Genomic DNA, 25,307 nt, shown 5'->3' with positions numbered 1-25,307 from the left:
AAGAGAAATAAAAGAACTGCAAGACGAAAGAGAATGGGCAAAAAAATAAAATCAGTAGTGTAAAGGCACGCAGCACACACAAATACAGGGGTCTCAGTGCATATAAAGCGTATAAAGGACAATACGTCGACGAATAAAAGACCACATTAGCGCAAACAAATGGAAATTAATCATCAGGACCAGGTGTAATTGAAAAAATAGCAGGACAAAGCGAGGTCAGCAATAAAAGGCAAAGAGCAGAAAACAAAGTCTTTTGGCCTTCGCATCATTCAATGCACAAACGACAGCACTCTCTACTGTTGAGTACATTTGAACAGTCATCATGAGGCAGTGTTTGTGACTGCTGTTAAGTTAAGAAATTGGAGTTATTTCTTTAAGTAGTTCACACTGATTATCACGGCCACTTTGCAGCTCTCGTGTACTCGGCTCAAATCCGGCATCTGATTGTCTGTGTGGAGTTGTCCTGTCATCCATTTTATATCTTCTGTTACCAATGAACTAAATTGTTTAACAAGAGCTCGTCAACAAAGAAACGCGGAAAACAAAAATTAGTCAAATAATAATAATTTCTATACTTGTTACCCCAGAACTCAAAGACATTTAAATGACAAATCATTAAAACAAACGTCCTCATCATCCACTTTCACTCTGTATGCAGTCCCGTGCTCTCAAACATGTACCCAGGTAGTTTCCTTGTCCTACTAGAAGCCTTAAATTGTCTTCATTAACATTTAAAGAACGTACCCTTGTTTGGAGGGAAAATAAGCATCTCTACAGGAAACGCTAGGCACTTTGAGCTACATTATTTGTAATAAAATGTGCTATATAAATAAATGTTGTTGTTGTTGGAATTCAAATGTCACATCTTTCGTAGATGAGCTGTTAAAAGTGGGTGAAACAATTTAAGTTCTACCAAAAAACTAATTATATGTTACACCTCAACTGTCACAAGCACCACTTTAGGGACAGAGCTCTGTCCCTTCCACTGGAGGGGCCTCTCATTTTCACCGCTCAGTCTTTGCCCCCATTTGCTGTTTGTAACAGGAATACCAGATTGCTAGAAGTGGACAAAATCTCCTTTAAAAGATTGTTGGAAGTCTTCTGTAGCACTGTCACGTCTACGTTGCTCCTCCGTTAGATCCACTAGAGTGGTCACTCATTTCCACAGTTGGGCTTTTGCCAATATCACGTTTATCAATGTACAGTTGAATCTACACTTACATTTTAAATTTTGCCCCAACTTAGTCAATTGCTGTCCAGGAAAAAATATCACATTTAAATGTTTTTACCCAATGGTATTTTTGTTTTGTTTTAAAGATGTAAAACACATGCATTTGCACTTGATACACAAATCTGAACGATTGTTATAAGGAGTCATTCTGAAAGCGGGGCCAGATGTGCCGCCGACCGATTCTACGGGGCATTTAATGACGGAGCTCAGGGATCGAAACGAAGAGCATGCGGCTGCGCGTGCGTGTGACCGACGATAGGCACAAAGCATGCGTGAAATCGCAGAGCGAAACGGCACTCAAAATGCGCGGGCACGAACAGATCGGTAACGCTCACTGCTGCGCTAAATGAAAACGCGTACTAATTTCATGGGACACCGATACTTTCATAGTAAAGTGGTAAAATTCCCGCAGCACCGCAACTCGGAATAGGCTGCGAAAGACCGACTGGTACTGCAGATACTAAGAAAAGAAAAAAAGCACAATCGATAAATGCAATCGACCCACGCGGTGTCGCGCATCTCCTAAATTTAGAAGATTCCCACGCGTACGGCTTCCTCTTACCTCACACACTTCTTTGTCTGGACACGTGCGGGGTAGTGATGGGCCGCTCGATACTGAGGATTCGACACTGTGTCGGGCTTCCGAAGCGTCAATTCGAGGCTTTTTTCAAATGCGCCCGTCACGTGATTTTGTGGCACGCTAGCGTAATGACGTCAGTGATATCTGCGCAGACAGCAGCCGATTGGATCAACACTATCCACTTGCAGAGCCACAGCACCATTCCTCACCGCAGTTTTTGACCCACAGTTGTTGTAGACTCGCAGTTGTAGACACGGAAGTGGCGTTTCAGGACTGACTTCGTAACATTACTTTCGGAAGGTTTCGGCACGTCTCGGCAAGTATGTCGTCAGAACTGACGTCACCGCAGTTTGCGGACGGAGAATCGGAAGATGACTTTTGGCAGGTTTCGGCAAAGCCCGGAAAGTAACGTCGGGTCAAGGACCCGTTCAGAAATTAAAAGATAAAACTGAGAAGGAAAAATAGTATAACAAACTAAATAATGCGCATCATTGTGAAGTACGGAGGGTTTCTGCCATCACGTCGTGTCATACATCAAACTAAATACGTGAATTTGTGAATTTCCCATTGGGATTAATAAAGTATCTATCTATCTATCTACGGTTCGCTCCGTGTCTGCGTGGGTTTCCTCCGGGTACTCCGGTTTCCTCCCACAGTCCAAAGACATGCACGTTAGGTGCATTGGCGATTCTGCATTTTCCCTAATGTGTGTGTGTGTGCGCGAGCCCTGCCCGGGGTTTGTTTCCTGCCTTGTGCCCTATGTTGGCTGGGATTGGCTCCAGCAGACCCCCGTGACCCGGTAGTTAGGATATAGCGGGTTGGATAATGGATGGATGGATGGATCGTTTCTGTGAAATACACTATTAACATTTACGTTGTGTTCAAGTCTGTGGGAACCATTTAACATGTCGACAAAATTAAAATCGAAAAGATTTGTGTTAATTGAAAATATTTTTTCGTTTACATTCATGAAACAAATATACAATATAATTACAATGTTTGCACCACGTTAGATTTTAGTAAAACGTTAATAATAAAAGTGATTACATTTTTTAAAATGTACTATGCGTATGTGCAATATTGTTCTAAACCAATGTAGACTAAACATTTTTGCCAATCTAATATTTTTAAACATATGTGAAGAAAACGGCAATACATGTTATACACTGAATTATGCTATATATTAATTGCCTTATATAGAACTGCTCTAGTTTTTGTCACTTACTATTATAAACGACCGGCCACCAAAAAAAAATACTATTAATAACCCTAATTTATTTATGTAGCACCCTTCCTTTGCCCAAAATTCATAAAGAACAACAAGACCTCCACTAAATAAAGATAAATAGAAGATATACAAAACATTCAAATAGAATAAAAGACAATAATCTAAAATACAAACAACATAAGGGAATAAATTACATAATTTGTGATAAAATGCAAACCCCGAGTACCTGGACAGATAGAGGGGGTAAACTGAAAGAAGGGGCAGAATGTCAGGTCTGTTTAATGTCTTCCTAAACTAATGAGTTAAAACAAATAAATGGAGTCAGCTGATGTCATTCATTGTGGGAGGTCATTCCACAGTCAGGGCGCTATATAGAACTGAAGGCCCTGCTGTCACCCACAGCGTGCAGGTTAGTGGGGGGCACAGAATCAGAGGACCTTAGTGGGCAGGTGAAGAACAGAATTTGATATTCAATCCTACAATATGCAAGCTTTCGAGGCAACTCAGGCCCCTTCTTCAGGCAGATGTAACAGAATTAATGTTGTTTCTTGTCCTAGTGTGTATATAAACACAGGGAACTCCAGTTTCTGTATTACATCTTGCCTGAAGAAGGGGCCTGAGTTGCCTCGAAAGCTTGCATATTGTAATCTTTTTAGTTAGCCAGTAAAAGGTGTCATTTTGCTTGGCTTTTCTCTACATTCATAATGGCTAACACGGTACAACACCCTAGTAATATATTCAATCCTGTAAGACACAGGGAGCCGTGAAGGTCCAGCAGGATGGCTGTGATGTGCTCGCTGTCGGTGGTCCGTGTCAGGACTCTTGCAGTTGAGCTGTGATATAAGATTAGAAGGGACACCTGCCAGCAGCGAGTTACAATAATCAATGTGGGATGTGATAAAAGCAGGAACAAGATTCTCAGCATTAGAAAAGGAAAGGAAGGAGCAAACATAAGAAATGTGACACAGGTGGAAGTAAGAAAGTTTCTTAATGTGGCTTACATGGGTGAAATAAGAAAAGGAGGAATCAAAGTGACACCGAGAAGGTCTGATGAGATCATCACCCAGAATGGTTCAAGAGGAGCTTGTTTTCTTAAGTTGCACTTTAGTGCCACTTTGCAGGAGTTCAGTTGTGTTGCAATTTCATTTTAAAGAGTTTTGCTGTGTTCAGGTTTTAATTTTAATTTAATTTCACTGAGGCAAGTTGTGAGCTGAGAAGGCTGTGATGAAGTGTCACTTTTAACACTAAAATAGATTCAAGTATCATCTGCATAACAATGATAAGCCAATCCAAAGCTTTGAATAACTTGCTCAAGGGGAAGCACAGAGATACAGAAGAGCAGAGGATGTCATTTCATTAACAAAGAGAAGTCAGATGGAGGAACTGCTGTGAGAAATTAAGGCGTGAGGGTTGCCCTGGACATGACATAAGCTGCATGGCCACAACGCCATATGCAATAACTTTTACATTTACACAAATTTGGGACAGTAGTTCCTCAAGAGGAAGGTAACAATGCTTAGCACTATAAGGAAAAATAAGGTACAGCGTCCATCTCAACTGCTGGCCACACAGAATAGGCCAGTGAAGACATTAAAGTCTGTCTAAACAAATGACACATTGTTGGTGCACAATGTGACCTGCTCAGGGATAGGAGATGCCATGGCCAGAAATGACAATGGACTATAATGCTACAAAAAGAGGAGTGGAGAATTTAGACAAAACATTACGCTGGATGCTGATGTAGAAGAAGAGTGTTCTCCTTGGCACCTTGTGCCCTGTGTATTTGGTAACTAAGTTTCATAACAGTGCTCTGCCAGTAAAAAAGAAAGCTTGATTTATTGAACTGACAAAAATATGTTACCCAATGCTTAACTTCCTCAAAGTAAAATGACTCAGGAAACAAGAAAGATCACAAGATTTCAGGGATATGTGCGAGGCGCCTGTCCTATTTTAAGGGCAACTTAGATAATGTCTAGTTCAGATATTACATCATTTACAGAATCATAAGATAGAGGTGTTTTTAAAGCTCCCCCTTAGCTATTGTTCGAAGTTCAAATGAAGAGCTGCTGCGACAGGCTGAGCTCCGTTTGAATCTCTACTTTCTGTGACTCATAATGAAAATTAAACAAGAGCTTGTGAAAAACATCACCTGCTGTCAGTCTGCACTTTTTCGTCTACACTGAACACAGGCAATTTTTTCAACATATTGAACATCTCAGAAAGCAATACTTTTGTCATCTGGACAACCTTGAACTGAGACTGGAACAGGGAGAAGGAGACAGAGCCTTCTTGAGGAGCAGAGTAAACCATTGGTGACACCTCGCATGCTACTGGGACAACAAGTGCCAAAGACCCCAGCATGTACAGCCATTGTGAAGATTCAACAGTCCAATCCACAGGGGAACCAACGACAACACCTGTAGTGTGTATGCATGGTGAGTGTGTTTGTGTGTCTCACTGTGTGAACTGTACAGTTATTACAGTATTGGGTAGACAATGAAAATATTCAGCTCTGCTTGATAAACAAATAGAATGTGATCTGAGGGTAAAGAGTAAACAGCGTATTTACATTGATTGTTAAAATAAAGTGAACATCTGATTAAAATAAAAGTCCCTCAATAGTACATATTGTCACACACGTGTGAGTTGGAGGCAGTCAAAGAGCCTAAAGGTGAGTGAATTATCGCGAGACAGAGGGTCTTCACGTGGTACTTACCTGAATCTCTTTCCCTCTACAGAAAATCAGAAGAAAAGTAACGATCTCTCATTTCCGGGTTCAAAATGGCCACGATGACGTAACTTCAGGTCAATCTTGATGACGCCACTTCCGGTTCCTACAATCCTTCACTTCCGTCGACTTCTGATGACGTTGGTTCCGCGTCCTGTCTCCACTCGTCACATCCCGCCAACCATTTCCTGTCCCATCATTCCTTGTACTATATAAACGCCATTTTGTGTGCAGTAAAATGTTCTACGTCCTGAAAAGTCTATAGAATCAGTTTCTTTATTATTGCCTGACGACAATATACGGGGACGGTCCCCAAATCTTTATCTGCTTTGTTTGAAGCTATTTTCTTCAAGACTGTTTTCTCACAATACGTAGCAAAAATGTAATCATAAGTTGAGATTCAACACAATTGTCTTTCATGCTTCTCAAAGAGAAATTAAAATACGATGTTTGTAAACTACTGTATTTGTGAAGGACTGAAGTGTGGTGGTCTATCCAGAACTATCATTGAGTGTATGTCAGCAATGTGTGCAGTGACTTATAAAAGCACAATATTACATTACTAGTCATTTAGCCCGTTACAATAACAGGCCCTAGAACAGTAGTGCATAAACATTAGTAGGAACAGTCTATATTAAATGGCAAGGGACTTTTACCTCATTCTGTTTGTTGGTCGTATTTTTCTTTGTCTTTCAGCCTTTCTTTTGTTGATGTTTACTTGCTGAGCTGACCGTTCTTCGTGGGCTGCCACCGTGTATTGTGTGTCTTTAATTTTCTGTGACAGTAATACTGTCTTGTATGGCTCTTATTGCACAGCAGCATCTTCATAATGTCCAAGACCTCAAATCTTTCACTGCTGTACCAAAATAATGTTCTGTCCTCCAAGGAAAAACACTACATTATTTCCAAAAAGGAGACATTTTTACTAATTTACTTGCTTGTTCTGTGATGAAATATTTTTTAAAATTATTTTAAAAGAGCCTTTAGATAGCACTAAGTGGGCTTTAAAAATCCTAACATAAGTAAGAAGAACTAATATCAATATTTCAAAATGAGCAGCAGACCCAAAAAAAGACTTGCAGTTAAATTGTTTATTTTCAAAAACTACCCACCATCAAAGGAAAACAGAAAAATCAAAATATTATAAACTGAAATCAACAGAGCATCGACACAAAATAAAATACAAGGAACAATCAATGTAGCAACAGACAATAATTATACTGATTCATTAAATATGCAGTTTACTTTAAGTTTCATTTTATCCCGATATTTCTGAGTGAAATCATCCCTAAACTGAAAAATAAATAAAAAGGGTTCTTTTGCCAAAACTAAATCTTCAGTTTCTGAAGATCTGTTCAATAATAATCTGGTACTGACACCAACATTTTTGTCTCCGGGTTTATGGCCTGGAAATATTTAAAGCTGCTTTGTGACGATACGTAAAATGCACAAAATAATTCAAATTTGATTGCTTGATTAAAACTGTTATTTAGTACTGTGAGTGATTACTGTAGGTACAGAATTTAAACTTGCTAAAGCCATCCTGCTTTTCTGTCACTTTTATAGAAACACATACTGTAACTATTCAATTCGGAGAGTCAGTACCACCGTTTGCGTGCAGTGGTCATATTAAAAATAATAGAGCAAGTTTTAAAAGAAAAGACAAATAACAAATAGAAATTTAGATTCATTGTAATTTTTACTTATTGGACTGAGTAAACCAATATATTTTTATCGTAGATGTGAAGGCTGACAGACTGTCAGAATCTCACACCACTATGGAGGGTTGTTCCTAAAATAGTGTGCTTTACAAGCTACTGTTTCGTTTCCAGCTACAGCTTTCTTTATTCTACAGACAACAAGATATCCCAGTTCCTGTAAGAGCGATTATAAGGAATTAAAAGGTCCTTAACTATGCAAGGTGATACAGGTGATCACCAGTACCTAATAATTCAATACGAAATAATGCAAAATTTACAGAAATATAATGTAAAGAAAGCAAAACATGGGTGATATATACTGTTGATATTTCCTGGCTCTTGTAAGCTCTTCAGCCGCTGTATTTTGAACTAAATTAAGTCTGTTATCAGCCACAAAGCCTTACGGTGATCCATGTAGAAGTAATATATGCACGGATAAGTTATTTAGCACCAAGGAATGCTAACATAATCTAAGTTTGCAATATTTCTTAAGTAATATGAAGGCTACTCTAGATACATGTTTAGTATGTGTATCACATGAAAGATCATCATTTTCACTGTAGATATACCCAAGTTTAGAATTAGTGCATTGTGAGTGACAGGGGTGCCATCAAAAGACATGTTACATTCAGATTGACATTTTTAGCAACTTTTGAAACCAGTGTCTAGTCTAGCACTTCTGTTTTGTTAGAATTCAACAAATGAAAATTTCAAGGAATCTACTTTCCACTGGGCAAACCTCTATTTTAGAACACTGACATGGTTCATGTAGTGGATCAGATGAATATCGTGGTCTATAGTATCAAATGTGGCACTTACTGCAGATTTAATACTATGGGCCTAAAAATGCAACCATGGTCAGTGGAGGGCAAATCATTGAATACTTTGACTAAAGCAGTACCGGGGTGAAAATGTTACAAGAGAGTACTTTAATTTCAAAAATATAGAGAACTGCTTACCTACAGCTTTCTCTAAATTTTAGAAATACAAGAAAGATTAGAAAAGTGCTCTAAAATTTGATAGATCACAGGGATAAATTATTTTTTTTTACCTTAAGAAGAGGTTATTAGCCAGTGTAAATAATGTAGATAGATAGATAGATAGATAGATAGATAGATAGATAGATAGATAGATAGATAGATAGATAGATAGATAGATAGATAGATAGATATGAAAGGCACTATATGATAGATAGATAGATAGATAGATAGATAGATAGATAGATAGATAGATAGATAGATAGATAGATAGATAGATAGATAGATAGATAGATAGATAGATAGATATGAAAGGCACTATATGATAGATAGATAGATAGATAGATAGATAGATAGATAGATAGATAGATAGATAGATAGATAGATAGATAGATAACTTTATTAATCCCAATGGGAAATTCACATTATCCAGCAGCAGCATACTGATACAATAAATAATATTAAATTAAAGATTGATAATAATAATAATGCAGATTAAAAACAGACAATAACTTTGTATAATGTTAAATGTTAATTTTTAGGTACATATCCAAGATTTAAAAAATAATTAATAATACTTAAATGTGGTTTACCAAGAGAAGATCTTTCACAAATGTAGTAAGAAAACGAAGGAAGATTTAGACTTGTTAACTAATGCACCAAATTCTGAACATTCAGTTTGGGCAAAGGATTTTAATTTCTCACTTTTCTTAAAAGCAACATCATTTAACACTACTTCACTGGCTAAATAAGAAAACATAATTAGTTATAAAGTAACGTAAAATTTTCAAGCTTATCCCTAGATTGCGTTCTCATTTAAAGACTTACTCTTCACTGCTTAGCCCAGCGTTTCTCAACCTTTAAGTTATTTGCGACCCGAGTTTTCATAACAGTTTTAATCGCGCCCCCCTAACGTTTTTTTTTAAGGAGCCCACTAATACCAATTTGTTCTTTTTTAATTAATGATATATCATAGATGCATATTTTATTATACCTACTTAAGTTTAATCGACATTTATCTAACTCTATATTTATTTTTCTAGTATCAGAATGTTGTTTAAGTTAATTTGTTTTTGGTTTCAATAGATGTGTTTTTCATATTTTCAATTCTTGTTTTCTTTTTTCACATCTTTGCGCCCCCCTTTTTGTTACTTCGCACCCCCGTAGTGGGGCCCACCCCACAGTTTGAGAACCACTGTTTTAGGAAATGTTTTATTATTCCACTGTGCTGTGACTAAGACAACTTGTTACTGATTGCCTATCCAGACCTTGAACGATGTGTTCACGAGGGACGGATGCTGTTGTTAAAAGCATATGATTTTTCGACAGCAGGTCCAGATGTGTTTATCCCACTGCTTTCTGTTGCCTCAACACTCAAGAGGATCTTTAATTCCCACCTTGATACGTGCACTGCTCACCTCATAGTGTCCTGTGTGTGTCTGTGTGTCAGTGTGCCGGTGACTGATCTGCGCCGTGTCGCTCAGCCTCTCTGATGTGCTCCGGATTGACACCTTTGAATGTTTGGTGCAGCAGAGCAAATTCAACCTGATCTACCACAGTGGGTTTGTTATCACCTTATTCAATGCAGGGGTTCATGGACGTCAAATGGCAATGAATAGAACATGGATTAATGTAAGTATGTGAGCTGCCTTACGCAATTAGTCATCGCATTTTGATGGCGATTCTATGGGGATGATTCCCAAACAGATCTCTTATGCAATCCTTCCAGTATCTCTCAAAATTATTTAGTTCAAATTGGTTATAAAGATTTCACTCCAGATCTTTTTTTTATTATTAATTCTGATGAGTCTTTAATTCGGATCGAACTTGGCTTTGCACTACGCTCAGAATTTGAAAACCAAACACCTTAGTAAGTTGAGCCATTGACGGTGTCTTTTCTTCGTAGCGAACTCGTTACTTTTGAGCTCCACAAAATATTGTAAAGTATTAATAAATGAAATGTCTCAATACTTGATCAAATAATAACACCTGTGATTTAAGGATTTCACCTTTTCTTTCTCAAATGTGCTTACCTATATCATGGGAAAACACAGGGATAAACCTTTATTTTCCATCTACTCCGTTTTAATTAAGTCAGAACAAAGAACACATTTAAGGCTAGTAAATGTGATCTCAAGAAAAGATGAGGGTACAATCGTATTTGCTCAGACCCGACAGATCGGTATAAACAACTGCAGGCGCTCAGATAAGATTTCATCAGACAAGGTTATACCCCCAAAACAACAGACACTCAAATAAGAAGAGCTACTGCCATACCCGGAGACAACCTTCTGGAATATAAAAACAAAGACAACAAGAACCGCATCCCCCTTGTTGTCACATACAACCCACATCTTGAAGCACTTTGAAAAATTATAAAAGAACTTCAGCCAATGCTAAACAATGACCAAACACTGAAACATGTATTTCCTGAAACTCCCCTCCTGGCATACAAACTTTCATCAACTAATTGTCCGAAGCTCCCTAAGTGAACAAACAGAAAATGGCACATCTCCATGCCTACAGAAAAGATGTAAAACATGTGCCCACATTTATGATACAGATGGTATAGTTATACCACACTGCCGACTAGAACATCACATGAAGGGATCATTTTCTTGCAGATCATCTAATGTGGTCTACCTAATTCTCTACATGAAATGTCCTGATACTGCACTCTATGTGGGAGAAACAGGACAAACACATCCATCCATCCATCCATTGTCTCCCGCTTATCTGAGTTCGGGTCGCGGGGGCAGCAGCTTGAGCAGAGATGCCCAGACTTCCCTCTCCCCGGCCACTTCTTCTAGCTCTTCCGGGAGAATCCCAAGGCGTTCCCAGGCCAGTCAAGAGACATAGTCCCTCCAACGTGTCCTGGGTCTTCCCCGGGGCCTCCTCCCGGTTAGACGTGCCCGGAACACCTCACCAGGGAGGCGTCCAGGAGGCATCCTGATCAGATGCCCGAGCCACCTCATCTGACTCCTCTTGATGCGGAGGAGCAGCAGCTCTATTCTGAGCCCCTCCTGGATGACTGAGCTTCTCACCCTATCTTTAAGGGAGAGCCCAGACACCCTGCGGAGGAAACTCATTTCAGCCGCTTGTATTCGCGATCTCGTTCTTTCGGTCACTACCCATAGCTCATGACCATAGGTGAGGGTAGGAACATAGATCGACTGGTAAATTGAGAGCTTCGCCTTGCGGCTCAGCTCCTTTTTCACCATGACAGACCGATGCAGCGCCCGCATCACTGCGGATGCCGCACCGATCCGCCTGTCGATCTCACGCTCCATTCTTCCCTCACTCGTGAACAAGACCCCGAGATACTTGAACTCCTCCACTTGGGGCAGGATCTCGCTCCCAACCCTGAGAGGGCACTCCACCCTTTTCCGGCTGAGGACCATGGTCTAGGATTTGGAGGTGCTGATTCTCATCCCAGCCGCTTCACACTCGGCTGCGAACTGATCCAGAGAGAGCTGAAGATCACGGCCTGATGAAGCAAACAGGACAACATCATCTGCAAAAAGCAGTGACCCAATCCTGAGCCCACCAAACCGGACCCCATCAACGCCCTGGCTGTGCCTAGAAATTCTGTCCATAAAAGTTATGAACAGAATCGGTGACAAAGGGCAGCCCTGGCGGAGTCCAACTCTTACTGGAAACGGGTTCAACTTACTGCCGGCAATGCGGACCAAGCTCTGGCACCGATCGTACAGGGACCGAACAGCCCTTATCAGGGGGGCCGGTACCCCATACTCTCGGAGTACCCCCACAGGATTCCCCAAGGGACACGGCTGAATGCCTTTTCCAAGTCCACAAAACACATGTATACTGGTTGGGCAAACTCCCATGCACCCTCCAGGACCCTGCTAAAGGTATAGAGCTGGTCCACTGTTCCGTGACCAGGACGAAAACCACACTGTTCCTCCAACACACCGCCAGAGAATGAATTTCCTCAGGTTCCACATAAAACATGGCAACACAGATGTTCCTGTAGCAGCCCACTTAAACAGCCATGGACACTGTGAGAGGGACTTTAAAGTCACAGGGCTTATGGGCAACTTCAAAACACAGCAAGAGAGAAAAGAATGGGAAGTTAAAGTCATGTTAAAATTTAATACATTACAACATGGTTTGAATAGAGAGTTTTATGGCCAGATATGAGGATTGTTTGCATCTCTCTGACTGACACAGACAACCTGTCTACAGACCCATATTTTTTTGAAAAACTGATCAGAAACTTCAAAGGACTTTGTTGCACAGTTATCTTATCCAAAGATCTTCACCGTACATTCTTCTTCTCTCCCTTGTTAAATGAACCCTAGCCTGAAGGAATCTATTATTTTTTTGCATTTAAGATTTCTCACTTAAAGATTTACCAATGTTGTTTCTTGTCCTAGAGTGTGTATAAACACAGGGAACTCCAGTTTCTGTATTACATCTTGCCTGAAGAAGGGCCTGAGTTGCCTTGAAAGCTTGCATATTGTAATCTTTTATCAGCCTGAAAAGACATGTCACTGTGAATCAAAAGTGACCCCTGCTGGCCAGACTGGAATTTACATGTCTGAGAAGTCACCACCCCTTCACCTTAACATACACGCCTGATCAGCTTCTCAAAGATGAGATCAAACACAATAATAATGGAGACACTGACAACTACACTCGCTCTGAATTCATATCCCTAAATTCAGTCATTGAGGTGCTGTCAACCCTCCTCCTCACCCCCAAATCTTGTAAAATTAATTTTGACCCCAAATTACAAACACAAACAGGTTCTGTGCTTTTAGAGAAATCAAGTGAATAGTGGAGGGTTCTGGTCAGTGCTCATATGGCGTCATATAGCAGATTGTTACACAAGAGTCACGATCAAGAGTAAACCCTGGATACAGCGGCTCAGTGAAGGAGGTGTTGAACCTGTGAAGGAGGGTCATTGTGTGTGAAATGCAGAGGAATTCAAATTGTTCTACCATGGTGTGGATGGGAGGAGAAATGGGGTAGGAGTTATCCTGAACTAACAGTATGTCAGTTGTGATTTGGAGGTGAAAAGAGTGTCAGACAGAGTAATGATTATGAAGCTGGAAATCAAAGATGTGATTATGAATGTTGTTAGTCCATATGCCACGCAAGTTGGGGATGTGATGGAGAAGATTTCTGGAGTGAGTTGAATGAAGTGGTGGACAGTGTACTCAAGGAAGAGAAAGAGAGAGTGGTGATTGGAGCGTATTACAATGGACATGTTGTTGAAGGGAACAGAGGTGATGAGGAAGTATTTGGGTAGGTATGGTGTCAAGGAGAATAATTAAGAAGGTCAATTGATAGTAGATTTTGCAAAAAGGATGGGTATGGCTATGGTGAATACATTTTTTAAGAAGAGGGAAGAATATAGGGTGACATATAGGAGTGAAGGAAGATCCACACAGGTAGATTATATCCTATGTAGGAGGGTCATTCTGATGGAGATTGCAGACCGCAAGATACTGACTGGCAGGGGAAAGTGTATTTAGGCAGCATAGGATGGTGGTCTGTAGGGTGACATTGGATATCATGAAGAGGAGGAGAGTGAGAGCAGAGCCAAGGATCTAATGGTGGAAGTAGAAAAAAGAAGACTGCAAGGTTGAGTTCAGGGAGGAGGTAAGACAGGCACTGGGTGGCAGTGAAGAGTTACCAGAGAGCTGGGCAACTACAGCAGATGTAGTAAGTGGGACAGAAAGAAGGGTGCTTGGTGTGACATCTGGACAGAGGAAGGAGGAAAAAGAAACCTGGTGGTGGAATGAGGAAGTAAAAGAGAGTATACAGAGGAAGAGGATGACAATGAAGAAGTGGGATAGTCAGAGAGATGCAGAAAATAGACAAGAGTACAAGGAGATAACACATAAGGTGAAATGGAATAGTACGAGGACTTTGAGAGAAGGCTGGATGATGTGGAGATAGTGAATCAGGAAGTGCAATTGATTACCAAGGAGGAAGTAAGGACAGCTATGAAGAGGATGAAGAATGAAAAGGCCGTTGGTCCAGATGACATACCTGTGGAACCAAGGAGGTGTTTAGGACAGGTGGCAGTGGAGTTCGTAGCCAGATTGTTTAATGCAATCTTTAAAAGTAAGAGGATGCCTGAGGAGTGGAGAAGAAGTGTAATGGTACCGATTTTTAAGAATAAGGGGGATGTCCAGAGCTATAGTAACTATAGGGGGATGAAACTGATTAGCTACAGCATGAAGCTATGGGAAAGAGTAGTGGAAGCTCGGTTAAGAAGGGAGGTGATGATTAGCAATCAGCAGGATGGTTTCATGGTGGGAAAGAGCACCACAGATGTTTGCTCTTAGGGTGTTGATAGAGAAGTATAGAGAAGGCCAGAAGGTGTTGCATTGCATTTTTGTGGACTTGGAGAAAGCAAATGAATGACAGGGTGCCTCGAGAGGAGCTGTGGTATTGTATGAGGAAGTCGGGAGTGGCAGAGAAGTACATAAGAGTTGTACAGGAAAGGTACGAGGGAAGGGTGACAGTGGTGAGGTCTGCGGTAGGAGTGACAGATGCATTCAAGGTAGAAGTGGGATTACATCAGGGATCGGCTCTGAGCCCTTTCTTATTTGCAGTGGTGATGGACAGGTTGATAGATTAGACAGGAGTACCCATGGACTATGATATTTTCGGATGACATTGTGATCGGTACCAAGAGTAGAGAGAGCAGGTCGAGGAGACCCTCGAGAGGAGGAGATATTCTCCAGAGAGGAGAGGAATGAAGGTCAGTAGGAACAAGACAGAATACATTTCTGTCAATGAAAAGAAGGTCCAGGGAATGGTGAGGATGCAAGAAGTAGAATTGGCAAAGGTGGATGAGTTTAAATACTTGGGATCTGCAGTAGAGAGTAACGGGGATTGTGGAAGAGAGGTGAAGAAGAGAGTGCAGGCAGGATGGAATGGGTGGAGAAGAGTGTCAGGAGTGATTTGTGACAGACGGGTATCAGCAAGAGTGAAAGGGAAGGTCTACAGGACGGTAGTGACACCAGCTATGTTATATGGGTTGAAGACGGTGGCACTGACCAGAAACCAGGAGACAGAGCAGGAGGTGGCAGAGTTAAACATGCTAAGATTTCAATTGGGTGTGATGAGGATGGACAGGATTAGACATGAAGACAATAGAAGATCAGCTCAGGTTGGATGTTTGGGAGACAAAGTCAGAGAGGCAAGATTGCGTTGGTTTGGACATGTGCAGAGGAGAGATGCTGAGTATATTGGGAGAAGGATGCTAAGGATAGAGCTGCCAGGTAAGAGGAAAAGAGGAAGGCCTAAGAGGAGGTTTATGGATGTGGTGAGAGAGGACATAAAGTTGGTAGGTATGACAGAGCAAGATGAAGACGATAGGAAGATATTGAAAATAATGATCTGCTGTCACAACCCCTAAAAGGAGTAGCCAAAAGATGAAGAAGAAGATTATTATTATTATTATTATCATCATCATCAGTATTTGACTATACTTACATCATGTCTGACAAGATTCTGCGTTGATGAGATTTTGTTTAACACTTCCATGTACTGTGGTAAAGGCACCAAACTGGCTGAAGAGAAAAGTGAAGTCTTTCTGGAATACTCCATCTTTATACAGACCAAAGTCTACCGCCAAATCATCCCGTTAAAGAAGCAGGCGGCTGAGTGTGCAAGTGACCAAAGAGAGAGAGGTAAATGGCGTGCAAACACACGAGCACCAAGGCATGCATTAACGATCACTATTTAATGCGTCGCACTGAACTCCATGGGACACCGACATAATACCAACAATTCAGATCATCACCAGAAAATTCCCACACCACACCAGGTGGAAGTGAGCAACGACTGCAGTTCGAAATAAACTTACTTAGACCGATTCACCAAGCCACCACTGACACAACATAAAGTTCGCCAAATCGAGCAGCACGTGGACCAGATCTGAGTTACCACATGTAACGAGTTTTACGTGACCCCCAACCACTCTCTGCATTGACTCTCGACCCTCTGCTTCTTCAAGTAGGTTAGACTGAGAAAGAGGTGATTTTGTGAGGTGATGGATGATCTTCAGCTGATGATGGACTTAACCATCAAATGGTTTTACTGATATTAATGGTCAGATTGTTGCCCCGGCACCACTGATTCAGCAGATAGACCTCTTGTCTCTAAGCTGTCTTGTCATCAGACCTGTGATGGCAGTGTCATCAGCAAATGTAATAATGGAGTTGGAGTCATCTCTGGTCACACAGTCATAAGTGAACAAAGAGTGCAGGACAGTGCTAAGCACACAATCCTGTTGTTATGAAGTGGAGTCTTTAAATTGAAAAATAAATGTCATGTCTTCAAAAAAAGCCCAAGAAGTCGGACATTCCGTGACTAACCTGCATAGAAGAGGCTCACCTAAGCTCAGCCAGTCCCCTGATGTTACCTGTTGGCTCCAGGCTCTAGAAAAGGGAAGCTGGCAAAACGGCATAAAATGTCTATAAAGATAACAAGGAGCCCCAGAAGAGGGAGGATAACCACTAACCCCTGGCCCTGGGTCCTATATTGAGGAATTTCCATCCATCCATCCATTTTCCAACCCGCTGAATCCAAACACAGGGTCATGGGGGTCTGCTGGAGCCAATCCCAGCCAACACAGGGCACAAGGCAGGAACCAATCCTGCAGATATTGAGGAATTTGATGGTCAAAAATTAAATAAATAAATAAATTGAATAAAAATAATAACAAATTGAGTAAATTAATAAAAGTACTAATAAAATAAATTAAATAATAATGCTGTCTCAGAGTTTTACTAGTCATTATGCAGTCATGATTTCCTTTATTTTAGCTCTTTGTTTCATCATTGATTGTTTGCTCATATTTTTCTTTGTAAATGTTTTTGATAAGTGATTAAAGTGTTTGAATCTTTTTGTAATTGTTTAGAAAGTTAATTTAATTTGCATTTTTGTTATTTTGTGTGCTTGTCAGAGTGACACACACCTACATGTATCATATATGCACACACACACAGACACACACAAAAAATTCCCACATTTTCATTAATTTTCTAATCTTTGGCACTGTCCATTTTTTAAACCTGAGCATGTCATGTATCATTGGAAACGTCTCAGTCACAGATATCAAATGGTATAAAGCTTTTCATGGTGCGACGCACTGAGCCACAGTCACTCACACAGAAACGCATGCTGCTTGATGCCAGTCTCCGGTGGGCACATGCTGTTTTAAGGTGAGTATCCCACAAATTTTTAATCACACGGTGATGTGCTTGGCCTTGTTTTATTCAGTAGAATCATCTGTAAATGTTGATGTATATGTTGTCTGTATTCACTGTTGCTTTGTGGAGTTTTATGCAACAACACACAAAAATTCACACTCCCCTAGTGAGATGGACCTCTTTATCCATAGTCAGGGCAGGCCCATTGTTCAAACATGAGGCCATATTTGGTGTTGTTGGAAACATCTCAGTCTCCGCTATCCAATGTTATGAGGTTTGCGATCGTTTGACCCACTCAGCCAGAGCCATCCACAATCACCCAAGGGGTTCAAGCCAGACATGGTCACTTTGTTGATACATTATGTCATTTTTCTTGAGACTGCTTCATGGCACATAAATGTGCGAAGTCTCATTTTGACCAGGAGTATCTGCTGTAAGTGCCGGTATGTTACTTGTATATTTTTGTTGTTACTTTGTGCAGTTATATGCAAGAGCACACGAAATTCAAACGCGCGATGTGATGGTTGTTCTGGTTTTTGGGACGTGGTTGCCATTTGCTCGGGTGTAGCTGGGGTTCAAAGCATCATTTGAAATCTACTGGTGGAGACGTTTCAATTGATGAACATCACTTGGGTATTTCTTGTACAGAAAAATTTCCAGGCTTGTTTTAATTTTTCTGGTTGATGGTACGTGATGCAGCAGAAAGTATGATTTCATGACATATTAAAGACAACTGTATGTATATACTGTAACAATATGATCACTATGAGTGCGTAGTAGACACCCGTGGCTTTCAAACGAGGTATTGTTTCTGTGAGTGTGTGGCGTTGTTCATCTGTGCGATGCGGCAGAAGATGTTTTGAAACATTTTGAACCCTTGTCAGCCAGGTAACAGGCCGCTTAGGGTTTAAGAGGTTTGTTAGACTATCAACTACCACAGGCCACTGTAACATTTATTTCATTACTCACTTTACTTGATTACAGCCATAAAATAGGATTAGAGTAGTCGGTAAGAGTCAAAGGCTGTTGAAGCCTGTGTCCGAATCACTTCAGTCATATTTGTGTTTCCTTGTAAATGATTACTGGCATGCAGATGTTGAAGGTCATTCTTCACCAAGGCGTATCTGCTTCCAGGGCTCATTTTAATGAAGACGTAGTCATCTTCAACACTCAGTCAAATATAACAAAACCATCCTCAGACTTTCACAGCCTCACATGATGATTGTCTGTTTATCAGTAAAGTTTGAGTACACAATTTAAAAGATCTCTCCTGGACTGCTGGACAAATCTCTGCTGGACAAACCCTTTGAGGCCCAAATGTTAGACATCAAAATCAAATTATGCGTAATTATATTATCAAGGTATAGATCTCCTGGACCAAATCCCATAGAGGATAATCATAAAACATCTGGCTCAACATAACAAAGATCTACATTTCTAAATTAAATTGAAGGTTCACAGTTTTGGAAAGTATTAAAAAGAGAAACTAAAAAAATAAAATAAAAAATAATTCATAAGGGTTTCCTCCCACAGTCCAAAGACATGCAGGTTATGTGCAGTGGAGATCCTAAATTGTCCCTAGTGTCTGCTTGGTGTGTGGGTGTGTGCGTGTGTGCCCTGCGGTGGGTTGGCGCCCTGCCCAGGGTTTGTTCCTGCCTTGCACCCTGTGTTAGGATATAGCGGGTTGGCTCCAGCAGACCCCCGTGACCCTGTGTTAGGATATAACGGGATGGATAATGGATGGATGGATAATTCATAACCAAACAAGTCAAAACAAATAAAAGTACAATAAACGCATAAAAGGTAAACACTTTGAAAATTGAAAATGCAAAGTCAAAGGTAAAAAAGCAGCAAACCAAAAGACATCAAAATCCCACCCTGAAGAGGAAGATCAACAACAGGAGCTGAAAGAGATGCGCCATGCGGGGCTCTCACCAGTGTACACACCTCAGGCCTGCTGGGCCTCAAAATAGGCCTTGGGTGGGCTGCACAGCAGCAACGTTCAATCTGACAAGCATACAAAATAACAAAAATACAAATTAAATTAACTTTCTAAATAATTACAAAAAGATTCAAACACTTTAATCACTTATCAAAAACATTTACAAAGAAAAATATGACCAAACAATCAATGATGAAACAAAGAGCTAAAATAAAGGAAATCATGACTGCATAATGACTAGTAAAACTCTGAGACAGCATTATTATTTATTTTATTTTATTAGTACTTTTATATATTTACTCAATCTGTTATTATTTTTATTCAATTTATTTATTTATTTAATTTTTGACCATCAAATTCCTCAATATAGGACCCAGGGCCAGGGGTTAGTGGTTATCCTCCCTCTTCTGGGGCTCCTTGATATCTTTATAGACATTTCATGCTGTTTTGCCAGTTTCCCTTTTCTAGAGCCTGGAGCCAACAGGTAACATCAGGGGACTGGCTGAGCTTAGGTGAGCCTCTTCTAGGCAGGTTAGTCACGGAATGTCCGACTTCTTGGGCTTTTTTTGAAGAAATGACATCCATCCATCCATTTTCCAACCCGCTGAATCCGAACATAGGGTCACGGGGGTCTGCTGGAGCCAATCCCAGCCAACACAGCGCACAAGGCAGGAACCAATCCTGGGCAGGGTGCCAACCCACCACAGGACACACACAGACACACCCACACACCAAGCACACACTAGGGCCAATTTAGAATCGCCAATCCACCTAACCTGCATGTCTTTGGACTGTGGGAGGAAACTGGAGCGCCCAGAGGAAACCCACGCAGACACGGGGAGAACATGCAAACTCCATGCAGGGAGGACCCGGGAAGTGAACCCAGGTCTCCCAACTGCGAGGCAGCAGCACTACCCACTGTGCCACCGTGCCGCCCAAGACATGACATTTATTTTGCAATTTAAAGACTCCACTTCATTACAACAGGATTGTGTGCTTAGCACTGTCCTGCACTCTTTGTTCACTTATGACTGTGTGACCAGAGATGACATTGCATTTCTCTTTTTTTTACATTAGATGACATTCTTTAAATTCTTCTTTTTTTGAAAATGATTGGTCTGGATGGAGTCTTTTGGGCTAAAAGAGAAACAGACAATTAATCAAATTAGTAGAAAAACATTAAAGTACTTAAAATTTTATAGGAGACGTTTGAGAATCTGATGTGAGTTCAGCGACATTGTGAATTAATAGAAAGAGACGAGTAAGATAACTGTCCTTTAAAAAAGACAAGTCTTTTGTCAAACTAAATTTAAACTGAACTTTTAATGAAATTATAATAACAGGAACCATAAAGTAAGGACAAGTTTTCAAGAATGGGACATCCTCTCTCCTTAAATTCATGATACAGTAATCCCTCCTCCATCGCGGGGGTTGCGTTCCAGAGCCACCCGCGAAATAAGAAAATCCGCGAAGTAGAAACCATATGTTTATATGGTTATTTTTATATTGTCATGCTTGGGTCACAGATTTGCGCAGAAACACAGGAGGTTGTAGAGAGACAGGAACGTTATTCAAACACTGCAAACAAACATTTGTCTCTTTTTCAAAAGTTTAAACTGTGCTCCATGACAAGACAGAGATGACAGTTCTGTCTCACAATTAAAAGAATGCAAACATATCTTCCTCTTCAAAGGAGTGCGCGTCAGGAGCACAGAATGTCACATAGATAGAGAAAACAATCTCTAGCAAACAAATCAATAGGGCTGTTTGGCTTTTAAGTATGCGAAGCACCGCGGCACAAAGCTGTTGAAGGCGGCAGCTCACACCCCCCTCCGTCAGGAGCAGGGAGAGAGAGAGAGAGAGAGAGAGAGAGAGAGAGAGAGAGAGAGAGAGAGAGAGAGAGATAGAGAGAGAGAGAGAGAGAGATAGAGAGAGAGAGACAGAGAAAAACAAAACAGTGAAAAATCAATACGTGCCCTTTGAGCTTTTAAGTATGCGAAGCACCGTGCAGCATGTCGCTTCACGAAGCAGCTGCACAGAAGGTAGCAACGTGAAGGTAATCTTTCAGCATTTTCAGACAAGCGTCTGTATCGTCTAGGTGTGCGAACAGCCCCCCTGCTCACACCCCGTACGTCAGGATCAGAGAAAGTCAGCGCAAGAGAGAGAGAGAGAAAAGTAAGTTGGGTAGCTTCTCAGCCATCTGCCAATAGTGTTCCTTGTATGAAATCAACTGGACAAACCAACTGAGGAAGCATGTACCAGAAATTAAAAGACCCATTGTCCTCAGAAATCCGCGAACCAGCAAAAAATCCGCGATATATATTTAAATATGCTTACATATAAAATCCGCGAAAGGCGAAGCGCGATATAGCGAGGGATCACTGTACACCTGTAGGATCCACAAATGTATTTTACACCTGGAAACAAGTCAGTCAGCCCTCCATCCAGTCAAAAATTTACCTCTGTAGGCCAAACATGCTTACCGACTTATTGGAGTTCAAAAAATCATCTAACAGGTTTGAGTATTCCTCCAAATGTTGATCCTCTTGCAAATCTTACCCGCAATCAAGGACCTCCACTTGCTGAAGGCAGACTGTAAGGATTAAACAAAGATGACAAGTCAGGATTCCCTTCCCTTTCTTTTTCATTGTTCAAGGATGAGATGCTTTTTAGTTTTAGGATAACTGATATAGTAACCAGTTACATTTTACTCTCATCTCATAGTGAATCACATTATGCAGGCTAGGACCTGCTCATTTACACTGCAGGCTGCCATTACAGCCTCCTTCATTCACATCTCACTGAGCGGCCTGCTGTGCCTGTTTCAGGATGGAGGCTCAGGGGGTCTCTATGAGTAAACTGAACACTGTGGCTCACCACACACACACACATACACACAGACACACACACACACACACACACACACACACACAGACACACGCACACACACACACACTCACGCACTCAATCTGTGGACATCTACTGTTCAACTGCCCTCTAATTCTCATACTGTGAATTAAACATTTGGAGAGAAAACGTAATTTACGACATAAATATAACAAAGGTCCTTTCTATTATCAGTTTTTTATTATTAAAAATTTAAGCAACACAACAATAATTTTCAAATAATAAGAGGAATTCACTTTTGACAAAAAGCCAACCTTTAAACAGAGGATTGAACATCTCAACACCCACTGTAAGAGCCATTTCCTAGTTACATAAGAATCATAAATGTTTTACTAATTAATAGTGCATAATGTATGGGAGGTTCCTATAATCCCCATAAGTTGAATAGAATTGGTATATTCTAGCTATTTCTAGCCTCTTTGACTAAACATTATTCTCAGTTAGTGATCAGCCTTGCCATGTGTACGGTGTAGAGGGCACACAGTTTTAAACTGTGCCTAACGTGCCTTGCGTACCTTGTGTGTGTGTTTTGTGTGTCAAGAAACATGGAAGACAAAGCACTTGATTTGAAAGTGCTGCATCATACATTTAAAGCGTATAGAAGAAGAAGTTAAGAGTCCGTAAGTATCCATCCATCCATCCATTATCCATCCCGCTATCTCCTAACTACAGGGTCACGGGGGTCTGTTGCAGCCAATCCCAGCCAACACAGGGCGCAAGGCAGGAAACAAACCCCGGGCAGGGTGCCAGCCCACCGCAGGGCGATCCTTAAGTAGAGAAACAACTAAAGTTTTACAAGAAAAGCTAAGTTTAGAGAAGATGCATTTTTTCTTTATTCTTGTGTGGATTGTTTGCTTTGAATTTTCACTAAATATTTTAAAAAACACTTTTGGACTGAGAGATTTCTTTCTGCACACATTTTACCCGTGCTTGAACTCGCCTTACATCCTGGCGGCTACACCCACCAAAGCCAAAGCACAAATAACCTTTCAAAGCTGAAGACCCTCCTGGTCTGAGACCGCTGATCTGGAGCTTTGTACACATTTAATGAAAAGAAAAAATGTAGAAGAGATAATAACTAGAGGAGGAAAAAGGGAGTGAGACAGAAATGGCTTATATCAACACATAGGACGGGAAGAAGGACAACTGTAAACACCAATCACTACTTGTAAGAGACCACCAGGGCTAACGATAAGAGAAAACAAAGTGGAAGACATCTTAAAGTGTTCAATCAGCTCCTGAAATGTTCACAGTCAGAAATCATTAAAGTGCACTGGAGACACCAAGCAGGGTTTGTACAAAGGTGACCGGACATCAGGACAAATCAGGACAGTGTGACCATATATCAGAAATCAAATGCCGATGATCTTGGTCTTCTCTCAACTAAGTGTCAAGTGTGAACGGTGAAAGTCAGAGTGTGCGAGATCTTACACAAAAAAAAGAATAAAAAAAAAACAGACAAGAATATTATTAAGTCTGAGGGGCTGGCAAATGAAAGCCTGATATCATCAGCTAGTGCCCTTGGACCCAATCTAGCTCGCTTTCTCTGACCAATATCCTTTGTCATATTGCTTGTAATTCATACCATCCTGGCACATGTGGATAACACAAGCTGCAAAGTCAAAGTCCTGATAAACAAACTACAGCTCAGTACTTGATACTGTTGGACAAGCAAAGCTGACCACTCAACTCATCAATTTTGGACTTTGTGCCACTGGAATTGGATTTTGGACCTCCTCACCCACAGGCCTCATCATGAGAATGGCTGAATGACATCCTCCATGCTGACTCACAACACATTGCCCACAATTGGGTAGCGTGCTAAGCCTGATTTAACAACATGATTTACCCACAAAGTCAGTAATAGAAATGATAAAATTCACTCTGACACATAATCTATTCTCTTTTGGACAGGATTGCTACTTGCAACAAATGGGAACTGCAATGGGATGTCGGTTTGCACCTCACTATGCAAATCTTTTTATGGCAAAATTGGAGGAAGATTTCATGTCAATGTGCATCGTAAAACCAATGTTGTATCTCCGTTACATAGATGACATCTTCATAATCTGGACTGCCAGTGAGAAGGACCTCCTCCATTTTCATAATGAATATAATTGTTTTCACCCCAACATAAAGCTGAAGTTGAATTACTCAAAAACAGAAGTCAGCTTCCTTGACACCACCGTTCAACTGAAAGACAACACCCTCGTAACTTCTATTTTTCACAAACCGACAGACAGACTGACCTACCTGAAAAGTGATAGCTTCCACCCCAAGCATATAAGGCGCTCCATTATTTTCAGCCAAGCAATACGGTACAATCGTATTTGCTCAGACCCGACAGACCGGGATCAACAACTGCAGGAGCTCAGATAAGATTTCATCAGACAAGGTTACACCCCAAAAACAACAGACACTCAAATAAGAGGAGCTACTGCCATACCCAGAGACAACCTTCTGGAATATAAAAACAAAGACAACAAGGATCGCATCCCCCTTGTTGTCACCTACAACCCACATCTTGAAACACTTCGAAAAATTATAAAAGAACTTCAGCCAATACTAAATAATGACCAAACACTGAAAAATGTATTTCCTGAACCTCCCCTCCTGGCATACAGACAACCACCAAACCTTCAACAATTAATTGTCCGAGGCTCCCCGAGTGAACCAACAGAAAATGGCACATCTCCATGCCTACAGAAAAGATGCAAAACATGTGCCCACATCTATGATACAGACCGTATAGTTATACCACACTGCCGACTTGAACATCACACCAAGGGATCATTTTCCTGCAGATCATCTAATGTG

Source organism: Erpetoichthys calabaricus, chromosome 5 (assembly GCF_900747795.2).
Source record: "Erpetoichthys calabaricus chromosome 5, fErpCal1.3, whole genome shotgun sequence".
Taxonomy (NCBI): domain Eukaryota; kingdom Metazoa; phylum Chordata; class Cladistia; order Polypteriformes; family Polypteridae; genus Erpetoichthys; species Erpetoichthys calabaricus.
This window is presented reverse-complemented; position numbering follows the sequence as displayed.